Below are 25,598 nucleotides of genomic sequence, written 5' to 3'. Positions count from 1 at the left end.
TTCACGCAATACTGAATTATGGTTAAGTATAGTGGATGAAACTGTTGTAGAAAACCCATCCACCTATAGTGTCTTGATTGCTGCAACTTAGTTTGTGAGTGTAAATATTGAAGTGGTTGATGATCAATATGTATAACTGTCTCTTTTCCCATTAAATAATGTTTCCACTTTTTCACACTTTGTACTAATGCATACAATTCTTTATCATATGTGGGATAATTAACTACTGCAGAATTAAATGTCTCAGAATGATAACATATGGGTTTACCGTGCTGCATCAACACTGCTCCCATGGCATAATCACTGGCATCTGTTTCAATCTCAAAGGGTCTTTGAAGATCGGGCAGTGCTAGTACTGGTGCTGTACTAATCTTTTCTTTTAAGGTGTCGAAGGCTTTCTGCTATTTGCCTCCCCACTGAAACACCTTGTTCAATCCTATTAAAGCATGTAAGGGAGCTGTAATCAAGGAAAAGTTAGCAATAAACTTTCTCCAATATTGTGCTGCTCCTAGGAAGCTTCTAACTTCTGTAGCAGATTTGGGTTTAGGCCAGTTTACAATGACTGCAACCTTAGAGGGATCTATCTTCAATTCACCACCCCCTACAATATGACCCAAATAATTCAAAGTGTTTTGCCAAATTCACATTTTGATAGCTTAACATAAAGATTTTATCTTTTCAAAACATCTAGAGTCTGTTTTACATGCTTCAAATGTTCTTCCCATGTTTTACTAAATACAAGAATGTCATCTAGATATACAATGACAAAATCCTCAATAAAAGGCCTGAGTACATCATTCATTATGCTCATGAAAGTAGCAGGAGCATTAGTTAAGCCAAAAGGCATAACTAACCTCTCATACAATACCTGCATTGTTTTGAAAGCAGTCTTCCATGCATCTTGCTCTGCAACTCTGACCGGATGGTAGCCACTATGCAAGTCCAACTTGGAAAAGTAAACATCTTCTTTCAACTGATCTAATAGATCATCTATACGAGGAAGGGGATGATGATTTTTTATCATTACCTTATTTAGTGCTCAATAATCAATGCACATTCTCCATGAGCCATCTTTCTTTCTCACCGAGACAATTGGAGACCCACATGGTGATGTGCTAGGTCTTATGAACCCTTTCTCAAGCAGCTCCTATACCTGCTTCTTGATTTCTGCATTCTCTAAAGCGAACAACCTGTACATTCTGATGTTAGGCAATGGAGCATCTTGCTGCAACTTAATATCATGTACTATTTCCTTTTTGGGTGGCAGACCTTTAGGTTCTTGAAACAACATATCATATTCCGAAACAAATTTTTGTAAATCAGCTTGCTGTCTAGCATCACAACCATCAAATACATTGGTTTTATCAGGTTTTTTTTCCTTTACAACCATTCAGTAAAAATTGTTTGCATGAATTTACAATTCTTTTCATCTGCCCTGAGTTTATGAGAGTATAATTATTCTTGAGGTTATGAGCTCTTACAATATATTTGATTCCATCTTTAACAAGTTGATAATTATTTTCAAACTCTATAGAAGATGGATTTTCTATCATACAAGTAAAGACTTCCTAAAACAATTCCACATATATCCAATGGAACAATATCTAACTCAACCTCATCTACAAATGCTGACCCAAAAGAAAACCTAAGTTTGCATTGTCTGGTCACTTGTAGCTTTGCTTTATCACATAACCAACCCAATGGATATGGCTTCTTGTGAGGTGTGGTTAGTAATCCCAGTTTCTTTACAATTGCTTCAGAAATTAAGTTTACTTATGAGCCGCTATCAAAAAAAGTATCAATCTTTTGATGCTTGGAAATAACTCTAATATGAAAAAACTCATGTCTTTTCCTCTCATTTTCTTCATTATCAATAGATTGTGCAGAATTACTAGTAAATGCTTCAGAATTTTTACCTTTTATACCTATGGCTGTGATTGTTGTTTCATCCCATGAGTCTGACCCCAAATCCTTCTGAATAGCTGCAGCAATCTTCTTCTTTTTGCCATCGTACTTCTTGGGTTTCAGCTCTAGATGCAGAATCCAACAGTGTTCATCATCATGCCCATCCTTCTTGCAGTGAGTGCACAAAGGTTTGCTCTTTTGTACAACATTTGTCTTCCTCTCTTTCCATTTTTTCTTTCTCTTTTCCTTGTTCTTGCTTGCAGTGGGTTTTGATGATCCCTCAACTTCTGGGTTCACATTCTTGCTTCTAGCCTCTAGATGTGTAGCCTGAACAGACACCTCATCTATGCTAGTAAGATTAAACATAAGAATGGTGTGCTTTAAATAGCTGTGTAGACCACCTATATACTTCAGCAAAGTTTCAGGTGAGTCTAAAGAAATGCCTAGAACCAAAGCTCTTTTTCTAAATTCTTGGGTGTAACTTTGTACACTTTTCCCTTTCAATTGGCAAAGAGTTTTCCAACTCATCATAGCTTGCTGCATATAACCTAGTGGATAGAATTTTTTTTTAATTGCAGAAACAAATTCATTCTAGGTAGAAAGAATTTTACCATGCTTCTTCAAATCATCTTGTGTCCTGCCTTCCCACCATACCAGGGCGATGCCTACGAGGCGTAGGCTAGTCAGCTAAATCTTTCTCCTTTTTGAATCGATGTTTTGCACTCTACAATATACATCAATCTATCTAATCGAGTTATCTATCTTTTCTGCATTCAATTCTCCGTCATAAACTGGCAAATCAAACTTCACATCTAATTTAATCAAAGAAGGTTTCTTATTTTTCTTTTCAGGGCTTTCTTTATGGGAAGAAGATGATGATGAAGGTGATGATGGGGGGTATGGTGGAGGGGGCTTCTCTTCTTTTCCTTCGCCTTCTGGGTGGGCAACTAGAAGAGGTTCTTCTACTCCTTTATCTTGTTTGGAGGTTGATGACTCTTCACCTCTACCTCTCTTAAATTCTCTATACATTTCTTCTACCATGGCTCTCATGGTCAAGAAACTATCCATGAACTGGGAGTCTGATTCCAAGGGACTTTCTTCTAACATTTTCCTCTTAGGATAGACTCTTCCAATTTCTGGGTTAGCTTCAACCAACTCTCCTTCTCCTAATTTAAGCTTTGATCTAGTTATCATTCACAAACAGTCCAACACAAGTTTGTCTAACCTTAGCAACCTAAAGCTCTAATACCACTTGATCTGGAATTGATCCAAGACAATTAATAAGGTATTACAGACTCATGTGCATGGATGTGCCTATGTTATTTTATGCAATGGATCGATAAGTTTGTGAAATACATAGGCAATGAAGCAGTTAAAGAAAACATAACAGGCAAACATATTAACACAACAAGTTTAATAAGGAGTTCACCCAATACTCCTGGGCTACGTCTCCCGGTCTAGCCTTCAGTGGTGGCCTCTCTATTATGTTTTCAAGCAGAGTTTTTACAACAATGAGCTCAATTTGAGTCTCACACAATAGATATATATCAGCAAGACTGTACTTGGATCCCCCAAGCCTCTGGATTACACAGACTCTCCTTATTGACTCTTGACCTCTATTGGTCATAGTAGTATGAGCCAAATCTGAGACTCATACATGATAGGCATTACAAAGGAGTGTGCTTGAAACTCTCAAGCCTTTTATGGAGTGCACAGACTCTCTGACTCTGTCTTAACTCTAGCTCGATGCTGCCTTTGCTTCTATAGGTTAGCTCGGCTTCTTCTCTCTGCTTTCGGCTTACTACCTACTGCTCTCTGGCTTACTGCTTACCTCTCTCTCTATCAGTTTGTGGCTTTAAAGCCAATCTGCTTCCCGATTGTTTGTTTCCGCTTCCCGGCTTTCTGGTTCCCCTGCCTCTATCCGTTTGAATCCCCCTGTCTTACGTAATCAATCACTGTATAACGCCTCACAGGGAGGTGGCCACCTATTTCATAACGGATGAGTGCCAGTTATCTTGGACATATTTGAAGCGACCGTTCTTTCCGTTAACTCCAAGAATGCCCGCAAAATATGACCTTCTACCAACGCATCGTCCATCTCGGACTTCAAATCCTATGTGACCTCGCTTCATAACCTTGTCAAATCCGGTCATCCATCGGAACGCATCTCCGCCGTTGATCTGGGGGCCCCAGATCTGACGGTCATCGTTCATATCGGGCGGCTAAGTAACATGATGTTTACCCATCCGATGTGAGCGGTTCTCTCTCTCTTCCCCAGGATGCGTGGCGATCGTTGTGTGGCATCGGGCGGAACTCGGTCTAAATCGCTTACCACTCGAAGCCCCTCTGATATTCTGTCGGTTTTGTGGAATCCCGCTCCGACGGAACTGAAACAATATTTTCCGCATTTTATAATTATTTCGGGTCTGGGTGCTCGGGGCTTCTCTTCACTGAGAGGTTTTCCCTGCGACTTGTCGCTAATCACATATCAGAAACTACCTCTGCTGCTTAAATTTGTCCCTGCATTTGCTGGTTGGTGTCAACGCGCATTACCATGGTCCATCGTTCTGCGCGCTAGATTGACAACCCTCGTTGATCTGCGTTGATCGCCATTGCAACTGTTTGAGGATTCCTTTCGATAGCTTGATCTTTATAAGACTTTGAATTTTTGGCATGATTTTTAAAGAGTTCATGAAAACTTAGAGAGTGTTCTAGGATCCATTTTGGATCGCTCATTGAAATGATAAGAGAAATGCAACACAATAAATCTATAAATATATAAATAAAGTTGTCAAATCTCCAATAAAAATGTTTTTATGAGTAAATAAATTTGAAATACATTATAAATTTGTTATAGGGGTTTTTTATTATTATTAAATTAATTTATTAGATAAGTTTAGATAATTTTTTAATTTAGACTTTTGTGATCCATAATAATTATAACAACATCTTTCAGTAAAAATCACATAAGAGATATTCTTGTCGATGTGTTTCGAACCAGCCAGTGTGGTTCATCTTCATGACAAGATGAGGAACCAGATCCAAGCATTGTAATAAATAGACATAGAGAGCTGCTAACTAGTCGTTAGGGAGTAACAACTAGTTTGGCTAAAGGCAGAAATTAGTAAAAGGTTTTGACCAAGAAGGGTAAGAGAATCTAACTAAAGAATTTAAATTTATAAAAAAAAATATCGAATTAGATTCTTATTAACATTATAATTTTTTTTATTTAATAATATTATTAATGATTAGTATTTTAATAAAACCAAGTAGTTATAATATTTTAACTTAATCTTTATTAATAAAATAATTATTTTTATTATAAAAAAATTTAGCCCCTTATAACCCTATTAATAAATATTATTACAAATAATATTCTAACAAATATTAATTTTAATAGGTTTAAGCCTATTCATAACCCCAAATATTAACTAATATATAACTAGTTTTAGAATATCATAAACTAAATAGTTATGTGGATTAACAAATATTATTCTAAAAATAATTAGTAATAAAATTAATAGTAATCTATATATATATATAGAGAGAGAGAGAGAGAGAGTTCAACATCTGCTGATACTCCAGCCATCATCCCTATTCAAATTGACAGGCCTCTTTTCAATTTCTAAGGCTTCGCTAAATTTATGATGATGAAAATGGTCAATCCTAGCAATGACCCTAGCCTCTTCAATGCAAATGTGATGATTAGCTTTTTCTGCATGCTCTGCCAAAGCGGAGGAGAGAGACCTTCCATGCTTGATGTCCACAGCATGTTCACAAATCCTTTGGTTTATTGATCGATCGGTCTCACCAATATAAGGAGTTCCACATGAACAGGGAATGATGTAAACACCCTTCCCATCCTTCGGGTTAACCAGGTCCTTAACAAAACGAAGAGAACTCTGAATAGTGTTAAGGGGCCTAAAATAAAAATGAACCTTATGTTTCTTATAGATCCTAGCGATTTTATCAGTGGTCCCTTAAATAAAAGGAAGATGAACTTTATAAGACCAATCCTTGGGATCAATCTTATTCTTAGGACCTTTTTCAGCATTTAGAAAAGCCCTAAGACCTTGGGACCTACTATAACCATTCTTATTAAAAAATTTAAGGAGGTGGGTTTTCTCATCTTCAAGGTGATTTTCGTCAGAAACTTGTAACGCCAGAGTGGCTAAGGTGTTGAGAACGCCTAGCTTTTGAGCAATAAAATGATGGGAACTAGCATGGAGATATTGCTCTATGTGAGTTTTCTTATGAAAAACTTGATGAGAGAAAGAACCATCATCCTTCTTTGAGATAAGAATGTTAAGAAAAGGTAGGCTACCACCAACTTCTAATTCCATGGTGAACTTAATGTGATTCGATTGATTATTAAGATGATGGTAAAACAGTTCTGATTTTTCTTTACCATGAGAGCAGACGACACAAGTGTCATCCACAAACCTTTTCCAAAGTTTGGGTTGGTCCCCCTTCGCCCCATTGTCCATACTATTGGAGGGCCGACTTATATTTTAGCAAAATTTCTTGCTAATAAGCTCAAGCCTCTCGTGGTCGGACTAAATCCTTTGTTAAAGATTCGTCTTCGTCTGTTAACGAGTTAAAGGGCTTTAGATTTGATCCTAATGATCAACTGGTGAGTTTCGATGTGGTCTCCTTATTCACTAATATCCGTATTAATGAGGCCATTGATGTCATCAATCGCATTACTGATCCTGATACTGCTTTTTTAGTTAAAATTTGTCTCACCTCTACTTTCTTTAGTTTCGAGGGTGAATTCTATGAGCAAACTTGCGGTGTGGCTATGGGTTCTCCCCTTTCCCCCGTTGTGGCCAATCTCTTCATGGAGGACTTTGAATCCAAGGCCTTGTCTTCTGCTCTTTACCAACCCAAACTTTGGAAAAGGTTTGTGGATGACACTTGTGTCATCTGGTCTCATGGTAAAGAAAAATTGGAATTGTTTTACCATCATCTTAATAATCAATCGAGTTACATTAAGTTCACCATGGAATTTGAAGTTGATGGTAGCCTGCCTTTTCTTGACGTTCTTATCTCAAAGAAGGATGGCGGTTCTTTCTCTCATCAAGTTTTTCAGAAGAAAACTCACACAGAGCAATATCTCCATGCTAGTTCCCATCATTTTCCTACTCAAAAGCTAGGCATTCTCAACACCTTAGCCACTCAGGCATTATGAGTTTCTAACGAAAATCACCTTGAAGATGAGAAAATCCACCTCCTTAAAGTTTTTAATAAGAACGATTATAATAGGCCCCAAGATCTTAGGGCTTTTCTAAATGTTGAAAAAGGTCCTAAGAATAAGATTGATCCCAAGGTTTGGTCTTCTGGAGTTCATCTTCCTTTTATTCAAGGGACCAATGATAAAATTGCTAGGATCTTGAAGAAACATAAGATTCATTCTTCTTTTAGGCCCCTTAACACTATTCAAAGTTCTCTTCGTTTTGTTAAGGACCCAGTTAACCCCAAGGATGGGAAGGGTGTTTACATCATTCCCTGTTCATGTGGAACTCCTTATATTGGTGAGACCAGTCGATAAATAAACCAAAGGATTTGTGAACATGATGTAGACATCAAGCATGGAAGGTCTCACTCCTCCTCTTTGGTAGAGCATGCAGAAAAAACCAATCATCACATTTACATTGAAAAGGCAAGGGTCATTGCCAGGATTGACCATTTTCATCATCGTAAATTTAGGGAAGCCTTAGAAATTGAAAAGAGGCCTGTCAATTTGAATAGGGATGATGGCTCGAGTATATATATATATATATATATATATATATATATATATATATATATATAGCTACATATCTATATATACTTTTTTTTTTTACTATTTAATTTTATTATTTTTAAAATAATATGTGTTAATCCACCTGACTATTTAGTTAACAATATTGTTTATAATATTTTTATTTTATTTATATTTAACCCTATTTAATATCACTAATTATAATAATATTCCACCTAACTATTTAGTTTATGATATTCTAAAATTAGTTATATATTAGTTAATATTTGGGGTTATGAATAGGCTTAAACCTATTAAAATTAATATTTTTTAGAATATTATTTGTAATAATATTTATTAATAGGGTTATAAGGGGCTATTTTTTTAATAAAAATAAATATTTTTATTAATATTAAGATTAAGTTAAAATATTAAATTCTTTAGTTAGATCCCCTTACTTTTCTTGGTCAAAACCTTTTACTAATTTCTACCCTTAGTCAAACTAGTTGTTACTCTCTAACAGCCAGTTAGCAGCTCTCTACATCTATTTATTACAATACCTAGATCTGGTTACAATACCTAGATCTAGTTCCTCATATTGTTCTGAAGACGAACCACACTGGCTACTTCAAAACGCGTTGACAAAAATATCTCTTATGTGATTTTTACAAAAAAATTACAAAAAAATGCTATTATAATTAGAAATTTTGTTAATTTATAAATAATAATAATAATAAAAAAACTTTGTTAAGAATCTAATTTATATTTCAAAATAAATATAAGTAAATTTTAAAAACATTTTCTAAGTGATAACTAGATAATTTTATTAGTAAACTAATTTGCATCTAAAAATAAATATAATTAAATTTTAGAGATCCCCATGCTAAATGCTTTTTTTAAGAAAGAATATAAATGAAATAATTGTTTAGAGCTAAATATAAAAGAAGAAGTGATTAAAAATTGTTTCTAAGTAATTAAAAATTGTTTTTTTTGGATCATAATTCCAATTATTGAACAAAGATTTATTTGAACACTTTAAAAAATGCAAAGTAAGCACAAATGGGGGACAAATGGGTATCAAAACCATAGAAGCATGTTGTCTCAACCTTCATTGTTTAAAAATGTGGTCCACCATACGACTTAAACTTAAAAGCGATATTACAATCTCCTGAAAAAAGGGAAAAGAAAGTGATATTGCACACCAAAATTAATATGATATTTATTTGAGTTAATGAAATGTGATCTGCAGGTACTTAGGGTGCAGTTATCGAGCAGATAAAAACATATATGATGACACCGGATTGTCCTATAGACGACACGATGTTGTGTGTGGTATGCGGCGTGCCACTTGCAATTTATACAGAAAGCAAAATATTTATTGATTATTGTGTAACCTGCACAACAAGATGTTTAAAATAATAACTAATAATTTAGATAAATGCTAATAAAAATAATTGCAATAAATAAAAAATATTTTGTAAAATTAGAAATTATTTAATATTTTTGACCAAAATAATAAGTTGTCAAGGAAAAACCAAATGCATAATCTCTGTTGGTAGCGGGTATAATAAAATAGATGTTAATTTCTTAACTTATTCTCATTAATGAGCGAAATGGTATTATATTTGACCAGGCACTTATATGAACCTTGTAAATTTGTGAGGTCATGTTAATATGTTAACTTATTTTCATGAATTTGTAGGGTTAGATTAGAGCTAGAAATGAGCTCATGAGGATTTGTTTGTAAAGATCGATAACTGTTTATTTATCCCTACAAATTATTCTTGTATTGTCTTGCACAAAGTTGAGAAGATTATTCCCTTCGCTTTGTGTAAATTTTATAGTGAACTCATTATATAGTTGATCTTAGGTATGTGAATAAGGTCATCTAGGTAGCTATCTATCAAGGTTGCTTTGTTTGCATTTGGGCTAGAAACATTTGTAGCTATTAAAATTACTTTGGGATTTGCAAGTGAATCTTTATCCTAAAATCAAACCTAATTCGTCCCCTTCCTATTATAAACACTTTAGCTCCTGGCCAAGGGTGAGGCTATCTAGCTCTTTGTCAATATAAGTTTCCTTTTGTGTTCTTTTGCATCATAGGATTAGTTGCATTAAATTATTTTATTCTTTAAATCTCATTGCATAGGAGCAAGCCTCATAGTGGCTAGACTGAGCCCTAGTTTCAATCACACTTAAAGAGTCATATTTTCTAAAGCCATATAATACAAATGATTCCCTTTCCTTCAGTTTGTTAATCATAACCATCATCAGTCATAAACAAACTAAAGACCATCATTGTATATGTTGTACATATTAGGTAACTTAGTCTAAACTGACTTCGGGCTAGTCTTAGGACATAAGTAACTGAAAACCCATTGGACCTTTCAGGGTTTCCATCACAATGAAAAGGAGTTTAATCAAGACTCTGACCTAACAATTTCTCATGTGTTGAGCCAGGATATTTCCAGACATCAACACATCCTCAAATATAAACATTAAAATATTTGAATTTGATGAAACATTTTAGATCAATAAAAATGTTTATCTTTTACATAAGAGGGGAAGTTTAGCCAATTAAATATTTGCTCATAAATATTATGATATCTTGAAAATTCATTATGACACATTAAAAAAAAATCAAGCAATTCATCTACAATTAATCATCATTATATTAATAAGAAAATCACTACTAACATACGTCTAAATTTATATAGAAAATTCACGTATATCATGGCAAATATAAAAGGTTCTAAATTTATAAAAACTTCATTTCATATCATTATACTAATACATGGACTGCTCATATTATATAGAGAAGTATTGAAAGTTATAGAAACTTCATTTACTCATATCAAAGAACATGATTTAATTAATTATATTCACAACAAGTGATGATGACAAAGTCAAATGAAGAGAATTTCAATAACTTTGTTCTTTAAATACAAACTAGAATATTCTTAAAGCAAGAGAATGAGAAAATTGAAGTGAATCTCACGGTTATATTATTTTATGTACAATTACATTAATGTTTACCAATTGCAAGGTAGGTTCCCTTTGACCTTCATCACCTATCACAATTTCATGACCATGATGTATTAAAATGTTTCCTTAACTTACAAGATGCATGACAATATATTGTAGTGAATGAAAACCATAGCATCAATAGACATTTCTTACAAGTTGGGTTAAATAGAATGCATTACACCTCCATAATAGAAACATTTGTATCTATTCCATTCAAACTATAATCAATGAGCAACTCTTCCCCTGCAACTATTGATTTGATGGCAGATACGAATACACGGTTTCCTTTATGCCCCTCAAATATGCAATTGGATTTCTTATTTGTGGTTACGCACTGTGTACGATTTATAAACCCTACAATATCCCCTGTTTCTTTTGTCTTTCCATCAATATGCATAGTTGTGCCTTTATTTTGATTATTTTCTTTTAGTTATATATAATTTGTAGCCATGCCATATCTTCGCATATTTTTGGTATATTGGACTAGTTATACCCAATCATTGTAGACGTAACAGGGTCTGACATACTCCATCAATTCAGTTAATCTATCGTAACATACCTTTACACCATCCATGGAAAATATCCCCAAATCATGTAATGACGATGGGGCAATGTGGTATATCCTTTCATTGATAGAAAAACCAATATTTATTTCAGGAAGATCCTTGGGTACCCATCATTTCACTAAATGTTTGTACCTCAAGGGCACCTTGATGTCATTTATGCTCTCATTATCATAAGAACATGACCCCCTTTTAGCGATAAAAAATTTCATGCGTCTATGGAATTTTCTTCTAACCTTTTCTCCTCTAATTATCTTCACCTGCTAGATGATGTTCTAGATGTTTAGTCAATTTCTTCTATCCTACCTGAAATTTTGTCACTTGATAAAGATCGACCTGACAAATACCTGTTTGGTTGAACGTCTTATAACATTTCGTCCAATGAGAGAAATTGTTAGTGAGTGTCATACGGAATGTTAAAAAATGTCTTGACAAAACCACAAGACACTACAAGAAAAAAGGACATTGGTGAGGGTTGAAAAATGTCACCATAATCTCATTGGTGACGATCAAAAGAGCCTTTGTCACCAAAAACTATACGTCACCAAAGGTGGTGTGCCCAAAAGTATATGTGTTGTGGTGACATTCAAGGTTCATCACCAATAATGCTTTATAATGACGGATAATGATCATCACTATTTCGTATGAGCAATGGTGACGAACCTTAACCTCTATCACCAAAATTTGAACGTCACCAAAGATGGCGTCACCAAAAGTATAGGTGTTATGGTGACCTTGAAGGTCCGTCACGAATAATGATTATAATAACGGATAGTGATTGTCACCATTTCATATGAACAACAGTTTATTGTGATCGACCTTTCATAGTCGTCACTATTGATGCATATATATGGTAACGTTCATTGACCCTCACCATTTCATATTTTGATGAGGGTCAAAAAATGTCACCATAATCGCATTGATGATGGTTAAAAGAGCCGCCGTCACAAAAAAATGAATCTCACCAAAGGCCGCATTGCCATAAGTATAAGTGTTGTGGTGATGTTCAAGGTTTGTCATGAATAATGATTATAATCACAAATAATGATTGTCATCATTTCGTATTTTGGTGAGGGTAAAAAAATGTCACCATAAGCTCATTGGTGATGGTTAAAAGAGCCTTCGTCACAAAAAAATTGATCATCGTCATTCCATTGGAATATCTGGGCATGATGGAATCAAACCACCAACCTCTTGCCTGTAAAGCAAGTGCTCTTCCATTGAGCTAGCACCCTTAAAAAATTAGAATTTAAAAACTTATATATTGAAAATTTGTAAATTGTTAATTCAACAACTTTCAAAAAATTATAAAACTTTGTAAATTATTGGCAAATCTTTTACTAATAAGCAAAATAACATTGAAGTTGTAGGTCCCTACCTAATGGTTTATGGAAGTTATGAAAAGTGGGTGGAGGGGAAAATAATTATGTATAAGATATTCAATATGTTCAATTGAATACTCAATTAGAAGTGAAAATTTGAAGACATTTATAGCCTATAAATTACCTATAATTATCAAACCTAAAATTTACAATTACACCAAATATTGATTTCTCGCCTTGTGAATCATGTAAATTTGTTGTGACAACATAAAAAATTGCCTCTAAAAGACTAATTTGCATGCCAAAAAGTAAACAACAATGAGTATATATGATATAATTATGAATAATGAGCTACATGCTTGAATTGTACTAGCTATGGGGTCTACAAAACTAATTGGGTGTGCTTCTCATTATTAATTAATTCAAGATGTCAAAATACAACAATCAATAACAATGTTCTTTAAACATAACCACTAAACAAAAGTTAAAATTGTAAGCACATCAACAAAAGATCCAAGGGGAATTTAAAAACTTCCAAATCCACACCAAGCACGAGTATTCAAAGATGTAATTGCATGGATACAAGGAGAGCACGCTCTACCTATCAATGATAACTATATCCTCCCACAAGTACTTCAACTAGCAAAGGGGTGTGAAGACAACAACCACGAAGAAAAAAGAACTACACAATACAAAAATACACTTCACCCCCCCTCTACCTTTATAGAATAGATTTAGGGGAATAACAAAAAGATCCATAACAAATAGGATTAGAGTGGGAAAAATAAAGATGATAAGCAAAAAAATAACCAACTACAAAATCCATTAATTTGAACATGTGTGCACATGTGCTCAAAGATTAGAGGAAACAAAAGAACTCAACATGATTGATTATGCACTTGATAAAATAGAATTTACTTCTTTAGTAAAAAGGAAGAAAATCCCAGCCTTTTTTCTATTTCCTCTAGAATAAATCCTCTATGTATGGCATTGTGGTTTTGTGCTACAATTTATGCTTACTCTCCAACATTAAAATAAGAGTTCCCAAATTTTTTTCTAAAGTCTGATTTTTTTGAATTTGGGCCAAACCTAGTCAAATGATCCGAATGGAAAATGGCAACAACCCATGGTATTCATCCACCCATGTTGCTCATTCACCCATGGAATTTACCCATGGTATTGTAAGTGGCATCCACTCATAGTATTTATCCACCCATGGTATTGTAAGTGACATCCACCCATGGTATTCATTTACCTATGCTATTTGCCCATGGGTGGATGTCACAATACCACAGGTTCTCGAAGACATTGATCCAGATTTAAATAGGAACGCAACAAATTACAAAGATCACCATAAACACAAAGATGCAGTGGAAATAATACTTCATTTCATTAATGTAAAATACTAAAATATGCTTACAAACAGAAATGGAATAAACCAGCTAGGGCGATGGTAGCTTATCTCTAAGAAGAGATGTGGTAGCTACATGCCTCTGAACTCTGTTACAATCAAGCTCGAAGGCCTATTTATTGTTGAAAAACAATGGAAAACCCTAAACATCCAAAAACCTAACCCTAGAAGACGAAACGCTAAACTATGGGCCCCGTTTGGGTAAATTGGGACATCAACTTCCTAGGGTCGTAACTTTGGCATATGATCTCCATTTGACATGCACAATATCTCATTAGAAAGATCTATCCAATAACTACAACTTTGGGAAAAACAACATCCATTTTTTCGAAAAAACATCGTTTAGGACCTCAAAACGGTTCCAGAGGTTTAGGACCTGAAAATTTTCTAAAAATAGTAAACTATGCTACAATTAAGTAAATTGAAAAGTTGAAAGAAACAATGGTGGGGGTCCAAGTGAACTTGCGGGTGGCCACCAATATCCACCTGGATCATTCCTCCCCCCTTAGGAAGCAATGGTCCCCATTGCGTTGAGTTCCTCCATGAGATGAGGAAACTTCTGCTGAACTTGGTCCCTGGTGAGCCACTTGCGCTGGTGAAGGAGTTGGTCTACTTTGACAACTTGATACAGTTGGATATTCTACTAGCGAGTGTGCTTGATCTGTGTGTCCATGATCCGATCAGTTGCAGCTTGTTCCATGCAATCTGGATTTAACTCTCTGGGTGTGAGTTGTTCTGCAATGTTGGATGTGTCAAGTAATGGTGGAAAGTATGGCCAAAGGCAGTCCACATTGAACACTGGGTGCAGGCCAAGAAATGGGGGAATGTTGAGCTCAAATGCATTGTCTCCCACAGCCTTGGTAATGGTGTAAGGACCATATCGGAATGGTCTGAGTTTCCGATAGGCTCCGGTAAGGCGTTCCTTTTACAAATGCAACCAGACTTTTTCGCCCACCTGAAACTTGTGTGGCATCTAATGTTGATCATGTCACTGCTTGTACTTGGCATTTGATTTGTCCAGAATTTCATCGACCTGCTGGCGAATATGTTGGATGTGCTCAATGCCTTATCTGTTTCAGACTAGACATGAGCTGAATCTATGTGAGTAGCTGCAAATGGCATGACCACATCAATGGGACATAGTGGCTGGAATCCCAAGCCCACCTGAAAAGGGTTGTGGCCAGTTGAGCTGTGGAGAGCCTGGTTGTAGATGTGTTGAACATAGGGGAGGATCTCATCCCATGTGCATGGATGCTTTGAGTTGTACATGTGTAGAATGTGTACAATCATCTTGTTGACAACCTCTATCTGGCCATCAATTTGAGGATGGAAGGCTATGGACTTAGTGAGCTTGGTGTCCAGTATCGACCAAAGACTAGACCAAAATGTATTGAGGAACCCGTTGTCCTAATCTAAGATGATAGACTGTGGGATCCCAAAGTGTACCCACACTCGTTCAAAGAAGAGTTTAGTAGTGGCTTCTACTGTGATATTCTTCTTGCAAGTTGTCATAATGGCCATCTTTGTGAACCTGTTGATGACCACAAAAACATCCACAAACCCACACTTCATCGAAGTCCATTTGATAGGCTGCACACTGTCAGTATCATAGTTGGTCACAAGAATTACAAAGTATCTCTATCCTCGGATCTTCGTTCATCATGGTTATGGGTTAACTACATAAAACCCTTCTCTTCAGTGGATCTTCATATTCAACAAAGGCTTCACAGGAGGGAACTTCACGCAATGGGGACCATTGCTACTTAAGGAGGGAGGAATGATCCAAATGGAAAATGGCATCAACCCATGGTATTCATCCACCCATGGAATTTACCCATGGTATTGTAAGTGGCATCCACCCATGGTATTGTAAGTGATATCTACCCATGGTATTCCTTACGAATGGAAAATGGCATCAACCCATGGTATTCATCCACCCATGTTGCTCATCCACCCATGGTATTGTCAGTGGCATCCACTCATGGTATTTATCCACCCATGGTATTTGCCCATGGTATTGTGATATCCACCCATGGTATTCATTCACCCATGGAATTGGCCTATAGTATTGTGACATCGACCCATGGTATTCATTCACCCATGGAATTGGCCTATAGTATTGTGACATCGACCCATGGTATTCATTCACCCATGGAATTGACCCATGGTATTGTGATATCCACCCATGGTATTCATTCACCCATGGAATTGACCCATGGTATTGTAACTGAAAAATACTATAAGTAACAAGTCGCATTTTGTAAAAGGACAGTTTGTCTGCCACAATGTAGCTCTTATAATTATTCTTTGTTTTAATAAAAAAAATCTTTGTGGTTTTCTTTATTGGGAATTCTCCTCTTTTTCTTATGGCAAGTTAATTTTTCAGATCCTGGTGGCCTACCCGCCAAGATCCATTTCAATCTTTTAGATCTTGAGGGCCTCCCCCCAAGATCCAGATCAGTGGTATCAGAGTAGGTTACAATTCCATGGGAATGAGGGTTTCATGCATATTTCAATTTCAAATTTTTGTAGCAATATTCAACAAACTTCAGGCACACGCTGCAACCTCCACAGAGCACTTTCTTGGGCCAAGCAGGAAGAATTTTTATTTTTCCATTTTTTTTGCAGGATTTTTTTTTGGGAGGTGAGTTTTCAGATCAGATCTGAAACATTTGGTGTAGTATTTATAAAAACAAACAACAGATCTAGATTCCTTGCGGAAAAATACCAAAATAAAAATAAAATAAAAAATTGGCCAAATCGGACTTTGGATGAGGGAGATATCGCTGATTTAAAATCAACTATGTTGTAGAATTTATTTATTTATTTATTTATTTTATTTTTTATTTTATTTTCTAACGACAACTGGTGGATGGCGACTCTCCTATCATTTTTTGAAGCTTTTGTGAAGAATTTCAGAAAAAGGATTATAGATCTGAGCTCCTCTTGAAAAATCACTCAATTTCAAAAAAAAAATGGGTTGAATCAGAATTCTGATGTGGGAGATATCTATCAGACCAAGCAGTAACTCCTCAAAAACAATTCATTCATATTCATTCAGGTTGGTCTTTATTATATACATGAGGGAGAAACTGTTCACTTCATCTCCCGGTAACTATTCATATTTCTTATTATTTATTTACATCAATTACACTTATTCACCCAATCCTGATGATTAGGTGTTAACATTCCCCCCCTTAATCTGAAGGGATGTTGGTGAGTCCAAGCGTCGTTCCGAATCGTTCAAGCTTTTCTCTTCCAAGCGATTTGGTGAAGATGTCTGCAATTTTCTCGTTAGTGGAACAATGGCGGAGATGGATTGTTTTGGCCTCAACATGATGTCGAATCAGATGATATTTAGTATTGATGTGCTTTGTTTGAACATGGAACTTTGGGTTCTTGGCCAACTTTATTGCCGACATATTGTCAATCATGAGTGGAGTCGTTTGTTCTTTTTTTACCTGCAAATCTTCAAGAATCTTCCTGAGCCACACAATTTCTTTTGTTGCCTCAGTTGCTGCCACATATTCTGCTTCTATTGTGGAATCTACTGGAACTGATTGTTTGCATGATCTCCAGGAGACAACTCCTGATCCAAGACTCATAGCATAACCTGAAGTAGATACCCCAGTTTCTTTGTCTCCATCGAAGTCTGAATGAGAGTATCCAATAACACTAAAGTTGTCCACCTGTGTATACTTGATTCCAAATTCTTGAGTTCCCTTCAAGTACCTTAGAACTCTTTTTGCAGTAGACCAATGTCCCTCACAAGGCTTTTTCATAAACCTGGAGAGGATTCCAACAACAAATGAAATGTCTGGTCTGGTAGTAGTTAGGTAGTTGAGACTTCCTACAAGTTGTCTATACTTTGTTGCATCCTCAAATTCTTTCCTTTCAATGGATGTGAGCTTTAAGTTTTGTTCCATTGCAGTAGTAAGAGGATTGCATTCTGTCATGCCAAACTTGTTCAACAGATCTTCAATGTACTTCTTTTGGGAAAGGAATATGGACTTCAGATGTTGAGTTACTTCAATACCTAGATAGTAATGAACATAGCCCAAATCAGTCATTTCAAAACCTTTCTTCAATTCCTTCTTTATGGATATAATGTAGCTTTCACTGTTCCCTGTCATCAAAAGATCATCTACATATACCACAAGATATACAACTACTGTCCTAGCTTTCTTGACAAATAAAGTTGCATCATCAAGATCATAATGTTTGAAATTGAGTTTCAGAAGATGCTCAGTTAGTTTTTCATACCAGGCTCGCGGTGCTTGTTTGAGGCCATACAAGGATTTCACAAGTTTTCATACTTTATGTTCATGTCCTTTCACAGTAAATCCTTCAGGCTGGGACATAAAAACATTCTCTTTTAGATCTCCATTCAAGAAAGCAGTTTTTACATCCATTTGATTGAATTTCCAACCGTTCTAAGTTGCTAGGGCAAAGAGTGTCCGGATGGTAGCCCATTTTGTTGTGGGGGAAAAAGTCTCATCATAATCGACCCCTTCCTTTTGTGCAAAACCTTTTGCCACAAGCCTAGCTTTGTTCTTCTCAAGTGAGCCATCAACTTTATACTTGTTATTGTAGACCCACTTGCATCCAATCATTTTGGTTCCTAATGAAGGATCAACTAGCTTCCAAGTGCCATTCTTTATCAGGGCATCATACTCCTTTTGCATTGATTCTTTCCATTCATCTGAGAAGCAGCTTCTTTGAAGAAAGTTGGTTCAAAATCTGTAGACAAATTCAATTCACAATCATAAGAAACATCCATATCAACAAGTGAATCAGAGTCATCTACATCACCTCCATTTTGTTGATTTGAATTTCTAGTTCCTGTCTTTCCAACCTCATCAAGATGAACACTTTCAAGTGTCTTTATTAGCCACTTTGGGGGACCTTTCTCAGATGGTCCAGGCTGCTCCGTTGATTGAGTTGGGACTGAATCAAGATTGAGTCTCTCAATTCCATCAATCACATCACTTAAAGCATCATCCGTTGTTGGAGTTTCATGCGGGGTAGAGAGTTCTTCAAAAGAAGATTCCACATGTTGATCTAGTATAGGAATCCCCCCTTCAAGATGTGGAATCTGATTATCAAATTCTTGAAATGATTTTGCATTTGCAAATCTATCCAAGCGATCAAGTTGCCGCTCAATAGCATTGTCAGTTTTGGATGATTCAAGAAAGATTACATCTCTAGATACAACAAACTTTTTATTTACTTCATCATAGAGACGGTATGGTTTGGAGGTGTTTGAATACCGTAGGAAGATACACTTACGACTTCTTGTATTAAGTTTGTTTCTATGTACCTTTGGTATCAAGGTATAATAGGTGGAACCAAAGACCTTGAGATGCTTTACCGAAGGAATGTGCCCATACCACATTTCATATGGAGATCTATTCTTTATATATACAACACATAGAACTGCATCAGCCCAAAACATCAACTTTACATTTTTGAAAAACATCATGGAGCGCACCATATTTAAGATTGTCCTATTCATTCTTTCAGCTACACCATTCTGTTGGGGATTATAAGGCACAATTGTTTGATGTTTGATCCCATGTTGGCAAAGGTATTTTTCAAATTCATTTGACATGTATTCTTTTCCATTATCAGTGTGAATAGAGCCAATATGAGATTGTGCATCATTTTCAATCCATTTATGAAAGTTCTTGAATGTTTGAAAAGCATCAGATTTGTTCTTCGATAAATAAACCCACAACATTCTGGTGTAGTCATTGTTAAACACACATGGGCAGCAAGAGAAATATTAATGATAAAACATGAAAGTACATTTTTTATTAACAGGAGATATACATTTATAGTACATTGTTGTGACCATTGGGTTTCACATCCCAAGGTCTCTTGGACTACTTGTCTATTCAACTTCCATACTAACCCATTGAGGATTAGGTGTCCAACATTCCCCCCCTTAATCTGAAGGGTTATGTATGAGTCCAAGAAGAGAGTTGTAATACAAAACGTGCAAAAATGCATGGCAGCACTAGGCTGAATGTGTTCTCTGAAATGTTGGTATAAAGGGCGGTGGTTTAAGGATGACCACCAACACTGGAATGCTTAGTGAAATTCCCGGAACTCTTCCAAAACTGGCAAGAAGGTGAAATCTTCTGCTAGAGGAAGTGCTCCTATTGTTTTGAAGAGGAAAACCTTCAACCAATAAAGGGAGGTCTCACCCCGCATAAAAGGGAGAACTTCAACTTGAAAAGGGAATTCTCAACCTGTGATGGTTTAAGGATGACCAACAACTCTGGAATGCTTAATGCAATTCCTAGAACTCTTCCAAAACTGGCAAGAAGCTGGAGTCTTCTGCTATAGGAAGTGTTCTTAATTTTGTTTCTGGAATTCTTCCGACACTGGCAAGACGCTGAAGTCTTCTGCTAGAGGAAGTGTCCTAGATTGCCAACTGAAGGCATGTTCAGGGGCATCTTTGCTTCTGGCTACAACTCTGAATCTGGTATGGCAGGTTGTGGCTCAGGCTCGCTTGATGTGACTTTGAAGCTTGTAGATGACCATCATTTCCCCCCCTGTCAGATACAAGGTGAGATGATGGAGAAAACTCAACTGCAAGACTGTTCAATACTTTGGAACAAGTTCTGACATGTGTTTGGAATATCTTCTTGGTTGTTGATGCCCATTGTCAAGAAGCAATCCATCCAAGATGAATCTTTGTTCTTGCAGGACGTTTGTTTCTGAAGCATCTGTGTGAAGAATGGGTGGTTTTATGACAGTGCTTACATGGAAGAAGATCAAAACAGTGATCTTTCAGATGGCCAACTCGGTCACAGTGTTGGCATTTCACAATCTGTTGTTGTTGTTGTTGCTGTGGAAGAGGGGCAGAATCTGGAACAGCTAAAGGTGAACTGTCATGAGGAGCAGCTGAACTGTCATGAATGAATCCAACACTCTGAAACTGAATGGGCTTGGCGTAGACTAGAATATGAAAGGACAAGTCCTTGTCATATCCAAGGCTAGTTCTATGCTTGTTGTGGACAAGCTGTTCCCAAGGCCTGATGATGGGCTTGGGAAGTGCAGACTGACTTTCTGCATCTGCATGTACAACTGCTGCTTTATCTTAATGAACTGTAACATTATTGTCTTGATATTTATGGGAGTCTATTTCAATCTTCTGAACAGAAACAGGTTCAGAATGATGACTCCACTATTGTAATTCTTCGTGCTGTAGTTGAGATTCAAGCTGCAAGAATTCAGTCTGTTCTTGTGCATATTGTAGACATGTCTGAATTTCTGAGAGAGAGCCTTTACTGATTTGGAATGTGTCATCAACACTAGATTGTATAAGAGTTTTCATGAACTCTAATACTTTAGTAATTCTAGTCATTTTCTCCAATCCTCTTTTTTTTTAAGCTAGAAATTACACAAAACTTGTTGGACTATTGCTACAACACTGAATGGTGATGACAAAAGAACATGAATATGCCACAAAATTCAACGCATCACCAACACAATGGATATATATATATATATATATATATATATAGTGGCACAGTCTTCAAATTTGAATCAATTCAACCAATACTAATTTGAATCGGTACATTCACTAAAGCAAATCAATTACAAATGCTCATATGACACTTCACATATAAAATCAATGCACCATGATATGATACACGCTCTACATGATATATCAACTTTACACTGCAAAAAGAAATCACATTTTCCCTTCAATCAACCATGGAGTGGCGGTTTGGAGAGCCACAAATGGCGGTTTCAAGCCACCGCACTTCCGCTTCAATGGAGCTGACAACACGTAAGTTGTGCACACTGTCAATTTCCATTTGAGCCCTAGTTATTTGGCTCAAATCTCCAATTATTTACAAGACTTCTGCGGTATTTAAATTCTAAGTGCCCTCATGTGATTCACAAGAGGAATCTGCAGATATGATGCAATAAAGAGTTTCCCTCTGCCCTTCTCGTGAAGGAAAACCATTAACGCTCCTCTCAATATATCATAACCTTTCCATCTTGAAATCTTCCTCTCATGCCAAACCAATTGCAAATACTACAGATGAATGCTGCTACAGATAAGTATACATACCAATATAACTGGAATCTTCAATCACTTACGGACTGCTTGAGTATGCCTTCTTTTGCTGACCTCTATTTGATGCTTGCCAACTCTATCTGAAGCTTCTTTTGCTAAGGTTACATTTCAAGAAGCCGTTATACTGCTGATGCTCTTTGCCCCTATCATCCTTTTGCAAGAAGACACAAGTCTGCTGCCTCAAATCTGCATTACTGTTAAAGTCAGACTGCTGCACATCTAAATGACAGTAATACCCTTATGACAGTGAGATCCTGATATGACTGTGAAACCCAGACTTCAATGATATGAGAGTGAGACCCTTTGTTGAAAGGCAGACTTTAATGATATAATATGGTATGACTATGAAACCTTCTTCCAATTGCTGAAAGTTATCAACGAAATTCTGATCAAACCGTGCCTCTACAACTGTTGATGTTAGCATCTGGTGATGCCAATGTTGACATGGAGTTGTCCTTAATTTTACAGACAAAGGTTAACCCAGATCAAGGATTCTATCGACTCTCAATCTCTGAAATGTACACAGGAGGCCATCGAATAATCTTCAAGGAATAAGGGCTGATCAACACTGCTATACGTTGAGGTAACTCTCAGATCTTCGAGCTAAATATTCTGTTTTGAAGGCCGCAACAGGTATATGCAAGAGAAACTGTAAGTATGCCCTTAATACCCTCTGTACTTTCAAGAAGCTTCAAATCATGTTCAATAGAATATATGAAAAAACCTTTAACTAAAGGATGTGACCATCGAAGCTGCACAAAATACTATGTGCGCTCAGCAATTCAAGACAGCGCTGCGACAGAGTCTCGATTTCACAAGAGGCGGTGTTCTCTTCAGAAAATCGGCATTCACACGGCACACTCAGGGCAAATTAGGCATCGATAATATGAAAAAGTGTTTGAGACTAGAAAGTGTGTGCATGGGAAGGAAAAACCGACCTCAGCATCAGAGTCCAAAGTAAGAACTCAAGAGACTTCGGAGAATACTAATGGCTGCCAATGATGGAACATTCCGGCGGATACAAAATTGTACTCTCAGGAGGCAGCATGGCAGACGGAGGACTCAGGTATGCATGCAATGGAATAACATGTATAGCATGTCAGGCCATATGTTACAGAAAACGGTTGTTTACCAATGCAATAATATAACTGCGTGGAGTATGGGGAAGCGTATGGTTAACGCATATGGAGAGCGGTTACAGATTCTGCTAGTTATTACATGCCATTCACGGTAACGGTGTGTTGAGGGAAAAACAATATTGTGGTATGGGAAAATGCCGCAATAATACCGCAACTGCAACGATACCAGTATAGTAAAATTTCAGAGCTAGAAATGGCAATATGGAGACAGCGTTATTATGGAGACAGTGTTAACGTATGAAGTCTGCGCATGCAACATTTTGAATATGGATTGTCTGGCAGTGCAACATGTGCCTCAGATTTGGGCGCATTGATTTCCCAAGATTTCAGTTTTCCATCTTGAATGTTATTGTGAATTCCGCAAACGACTGCTCCATCATCGATATTACCGGTTGGAGAGTAGATGTACCAGGAGGAGAAATTTCTGTAACGCACGAATCTTTAACGGGTTATTACTATTTAGATTTCTGAATTAGTGCTCTACAAGACCGCTTTTGACTATGAATGTAAGATTACATCGAGTCAAGCATATTCCAGATACCCGTCTACAAGACGAGGTCAGAGACCACGCAGCTGCTATGGCCACTCAATTTGTCAGATGCTACTACCAGCAAATGAGAGAGTCCGCCAAAGTGTGATATTCAACAATTGTGCGAGATCACATGCTACAGGATCTGCGTATACTTCACAGCAACATGCCAACGGTATGAGAGAGAGAGTGCCAAAGTGCACAACCTTCAATTCAGGGTTTGTAATAGGAGTTCGACACATACCATGACCATCAAGGTTTCAACACACAGAGATGCATAAGTGAAGACATTTCAGAGTTACACATAAAGAATTCATCAGAGGATTAATGCATTATTCAAACGCATAGGTGGTGCAACAGTCAACGTACAAAGAGATGTATAAGCGATGTGCAACTGTGAATATAGTCGTCGAAAAGGAGTTAAAAACACCATTTTTGATATTTATCTGAGAGAAGGAAAAAACAAATGTGAATTACGCAGAGAGACATTTGTATTCTCATGAACTACACTCAAACTTCAATCTCAATGAGCAATATGATTATCCTAACAAATTATCACAAACCCACAAGCTTCATTAAGACATAGAAGCACTGGTTTACACAAGCCACAAAAACAAGTGGCTTACACAATATTGAGAAGGTTATGAACGTACCAGCGCTAATACCATGTTAAACACACATGGGCAGCAAGAGAAATATTAATGATAAAACATGAAAGTACATTTTTTATTAACAGGAGATATACATTTATAGTACATTGTTGCGACTGTTGGGTTTCACATCCCAAGGTCTCTTGGACTACTTGTCTATTCAGCTTCCACACTAACCCATTGAGGATTAGGTGTCCAACAATCATCAATAAATGTCATCATATATTTATTTCCATTTGCAGAAGGAATAGGCATTGGACCACATAAATCTGAATGAATGAGTTCAAGTTTTCTATGTTTTCTTGAATGTGAATCATGAAAATATTGTTTGCTATGCTTTCCTAGAATGCAAGCATCACATTGCTTAAGTTTCCTAGGAATTGTAGGCAAACCAACAACACCATTTTTCTTCAGGTGCTTTACCTTTGTTTGTGTCATTAGTTTTACCTTTGGGTTGATTTCTTTGCTACTCAATTTTGTCCCAAGGTAACTTGCATGTAGAGGCATCATGTGATCCATTTCTTTTGCAGTGTATGAAGTGCAAATATGACTTTTCTCCTTGAGAGTGTCTGCCCCCCCTACCTCTGAAATATCGTCCTCTTCCTCTTTGACCACCTCTTCCTCTGGAAGAATCTTGGGCAAGATTATTTTCTTTATGAGAAAGGCACACAGCCTCTTCAAAAGATTCAGGGGTTGTCTTCTTTCCAAAAGCTTTCTCTCTTTCAACAAGTTTTTTCACAAGAGAGTCAAAGGTAATATCTTTGAGATTTCCATTTGATTGCAATGACTCAAGATAATTGCAATAAGTAGGATAAAATGCCTTGAGAAAATCGATAAGAGGAATATCCAATTCAACCTTAGTAGCTTTGATATCATGCATCATAGATTTTACTTCGGATGCAAGGGCAAGAGGATCATTATTTTGTAATTCAAGAGCGTAGAGTTTAATCATGAGTTGAACAACTTCAAATGCAGAATGTGAGTCATAGAGTTCTTTCAGCTTTTGTAAGGCTTCGAAAGCAGTGGAAAATGGAAAAATATGGCAACTCACCTCTTCATCGACAGATGCTGCAATTAATGCATAGGCTTTGTTGTTCTTATTTTCCCAAATGGCGAACTCTTTGTCTGAGGTAGGTTGTTCTGGCTCTTTGTCTCCGTCTCCAATACACACTCCTTTCCACAACTCATTGAAAATGAGGGTGTGTTTTATC

The sequence above is a fragment of the Pinus tabuliformis genome, chromosome 6, assembly GCF_031772625.1.
Source record: "Pinus tabuliformis cultivar Carrire ecotype Pingquan chromosome 6, CPIR1, whole genome shotgun sequence".
In the NCBI taxonomy this organism is placed as follows: Eukaryota; Viridiplantae; Streptophyta; class Pinopsida; order Pinales; family Pinaceae; genus Pinus; species Pinus tabuliformis.
The sequence above is the reverse complement of the archived record's forward strand: the minus strand, read 5'-3'. Positions refer to the sequence as shown.